Source organism: Kryptolebias marmoratus, linkage group LG11 (assembly GCF_001649575.2).
Source record: "Kryptolebias marmoratus isolate JLee-2015 linkage group LG11, ASM164957v2, whole genome shotgun sequence".
NCBI classification, from domain to species: Eukaryota; Metazoa; Chordata; class Actinopteri; order Cyprinodontiformes; family Rivulidae; genus Kryptolebias; species Kryptolebias marmoratus.
In genome coordinates, this window is record NC_051440.1 from 7,004,582 (window position 1) to 7,008,697 (window position 4,116).

Below are 4,116 nucleotides of genomic sequence, written 5' to 3' on the forward strand. Positions count from 1 at the left end.
CAGGCTTCCTGTTAAAACAAAACACCTGGGCCAGAAAAGCGATCACCGAGCGGCGGATGTCCCAGCTATACCAGCAAGAGTCCCTGCAGACAATCAGTGGAACGTTACTTACGGACCAGGGCAGAGTTCCCCCTCTGCCCGCTGTCGATCCGACACGTCGTTCCCACTGGTATCCGTCGGCACAAACCACTTGCTCGTTCGGGGTCGCAGTCCCCTGTCACACACACTTCCTGGTTGTTTCTCTGCCCTTTAAAATCCACCACCAACGTCTAGCAGGTCCCGGATACGCTGCCTCCCGGCACGCCCACCCCGCGCAGGTGGCCGGCATCAGCCATTTAGTCCTCAGAGTCCACCTTGGATAAAAAATACAAACATGCAAATAGACCGAAAAATACAACCATGCAAATAGATAGAAAAATAAAAACATGCAACAAAAACACCCAACAAGAAAAACCACACTTTAAACAAAAACAAATTTCCACTGTGCGACAAAAACATAGATGTCTTGGCAAGGTCTTAAGGCTTGTATTAAGAATGTAGTGGGCACCTCCTTATGTGGGACAGGTCTATAATGGCTTAGAGAATGCACAAGACATCTGTAGTGAGTTTGTGGTGGTTTATCATCATGATGGGAGCATATCAGGGTTTTAGGGCGAACGTGGTAGCAGCACATTCATCATTCGGCCGCATCAGCATGGTTCGATTGTCAACAATTTGAAGCAGGACTGGTCATACTCAGGTTATGATTGTGATTCTAACAAGATAATGGAAAACAACCATGCGAGTGTAGATGTGATACTTGTAGCAGTAGCATCATGCTAGCATGGAAAGATCTTCCAGTGTGTAGATGCATCTTGACACAGTCTAAGAGAATCATGCTAGGGCAGGTTTATGAAGTAAATCATGCTGAAAATGTAGGAGAGTGTCTCGAGACACAGAAATTAGCAGGGAAAATCCAATTAGCAAGTACTAAGAGTGTAGAAGCATCATGATTACCTTCACACATAAAGAGGTTTTTAAATTTGTTAAGATCCTGCTATGTTCTAATACGTCATGTAGGAGGTAGAGAGCATAACCGGGTCGTTACTAAGTGGGTAGGTCTAACATTTTAATGTAAATGCATTATTTTACTTTAACACAAATTGAAAACACTATTATTCAAATTATGAAGCGTAGATTGTGAGGAATAAAGTAAGAATAATTAGGCTGACTAAAGACAATTGATATATTTGAAAAGAATTAAAATACCAAGCATTATCAAAATATTAATATTCAAACCTAATTATCCCTTCTGGTAGCTAATTTCGATATACAAAAGCAGTAGTTTCTTCTTCCTGTGTCATAGAACATTTTAATTTCACAATTGGATCATACAGATATTCTAATTAAAGTAATAAAAAGCAAAATATTCACAGAAAAAAAGAAAAAGGACAATCTACCATTCATTAAATTCAATTTTATAAAGAAGCAACAGAAGATCAACATTTAAGTTAACTGCAAAGTCCAAACATGTAAAGCACATGAAAACCTCACATAGAAACATCCAGTAAAAGAAAAAAAAAATACAGAAAAGCACAAAGAGAAGAATGCAGGTAAGCGAATAAGGGCTCAACTCCCATCTGACTATGTTTCTGCTCTGTTGTGCAATATAACTTCATATGGAGTCAGACGTGTGGCAACAAAGGGTCTCTTAATTAAGGGGCAGGGCACAGATATGGCCCCAAGCTTTGGGAACCCCTTACCTTTCTCCGATGGGGATATGAGCTTTCTATCAGCATCTGCTGCTATTTATACTGCCATCCATCACCTGCTGCAAGATGCACAGCTTCAATCTTCTTGTCAACACAGATGAAACGATTTCCAAATCGCTCCCGTTTGACTTGGCTTTTCTCTTTCTTAAATTTAATATTACGAAGAACAGCACAGCATGTTAAAAAAGTACTTTACTGTTTTCACAGAGAAATTTGAATAGCAAATTTTGAAATAAATTGCAAAACAGAACCAGAGCATTCTGCTAGTGTTCTGTAGTATGCAGGTTTGAAAGGTTTGAAAGTAGCCATAGTTTCTGTTCTGGGAAGAGACAAAAACATTTGATAGTGATGTTACACATAAAAGTTTAATACAGGTGTATTCCCAGATTCTTAAGCTGGGATCTGATCAATGCAGAAGTCAATACCAATAAACCCCTCAAATCTAGAGTCAGATTCATTGTTTTGTTGAAAATAAGTCACCTAAACGCTCGTACCTGCCTACAACAAAAGAAAAAAGAAAATGGTTTGACTCTACAGTAAAAAAACATATGCACTAAAACAAGATATCATCCAAACTCTGCAAACCTGTATGCATCACTTTCAGTGACTTATTTTCAAATTTTTACAACAGTGATTTGTTTTTTGTTATGGAGGTTGTCTTTCTAAACTCATCTATTGATAAATGGTGTTTCCTTCACTCTGGACACAAATAGGCAATGCCCTTGCAAAATAAAATGGTTAATCTTGCTTTATTACAGACTCTGTATTAGAGGGGTTTATAATTCACAACCACTACACCCTAATTGGTTTTGAACAACACTGAACTTGTTGGATTCTCCAAGGAAACAAAGTGAAGGTGGGAAGGAGAAGGCTGCAAAGGCTAAATTGGAATTGGGCCGAATTGACAATGAAAAAACATGATGCTCCAATACACAATGGACTGATAGATAATGAGAAACAAATGAAACAAATCGAGAGACCATAATCACGAAGGGCAGGAAATAAAGCAGGCAGCACATGATTAGATCATTTTGAAAGAAGAGAGTAAACTACTTGTAAAAACTGCCATGGAAAGCACACAGTAACATAGATGAAGACAGCATGACAAAGAAAACACCAGGGAAGGAAAGAAGCTACCAACACCAGAGAAAACCTGCAGAAAAACAAAAAGCAGTGTTGACTGTAAATACCTAAATACAGATCTAAAACAAAATGCAATGCTGTTAGGATGGGAAAACCAAGGATGACAAAAAAAAACACAAATAAAAGAAAAATTAAAAAAGCATTATGGACACATAGTTGTGTACACCCTTTCATATTTGAAGATAATGTGTTCAGTCCTTCGGCCTTCAGTTGTGAAACAGGAGAAATGCACATCCACAGTAATGGGCTATATACTGTGCCTTATGAGAATGTACAACTAAATATAGAGGTAAATAAAAATACCACTGGCCCAAGGGTCTAAAAGAGATGAGGCTGTAGTTGTGATTACTAGTATATTATAGTCAGATAGGAAATGCTATTTCTGACATAACTGCCAATAATTTTGGAATAATTATGTTAGTCAAAATGCTACAAATAAATTGAAACCCAGATCAGTACATCACATTCAAGTAGATCAAAAACACAATTATATTTATTAATGTTTTTTTCAGTTTTATGAAATAAACTCAAACAGCAACAGTCAGAACCTTCCCCCCTCCAGCTTGAACCTCAAAGAGGAGAGCCTTTCATTCACCTGGAAAAACTCCAAAATCAAGGAGCTCAGCCACTGGCTTGTGTACCCCTTCTCTGGGAGTTGGGTTCCACAGCCCAAGCTGTGTGTAGAGGTGAGGCCAACTTTATCTAGTTAGTATCGTTCAACCTCACACACAATCTCCAGCTCCACTGCTGTTGTTTGTGCTTATAGTCCAAACAGCAGTTCAGATTACCCAGCCTTCTTGGAGTTTCTGGATAGTGTTCTGGAAGGGGTGCCATCAGGAGATTCTGTTGTTCTCCCAGGTGATGGAATTATCTGGAAGGGGGTGACTGGGAGGAATGGCCTCCCTGATCTGAACCCAAGCAGTGTTCTGTTATTGGACCTCTGTGCTAGGCATGGACTGTCCATAACAACCACGGTATTCTAGCATAGGGTGGCCCATAAGTGTACTTGGTACCTGGCCACCTTAGGTCAAAGGTCAATGATTGATTATGTAATCGTGTCATCAGACCTGCAGCTCTATGTTTTGGATACTCGGGTAAAGAGAGGAGCAGAGCTGTCAACTGATTACCACCTGGTGGTGAATTGGATCCAGCAGCAGGGGAGGATGCTAGACAGACCTGGTAAACCCAAACGAGTAGTGAGGGTGAACAGGGAATGTCTGGC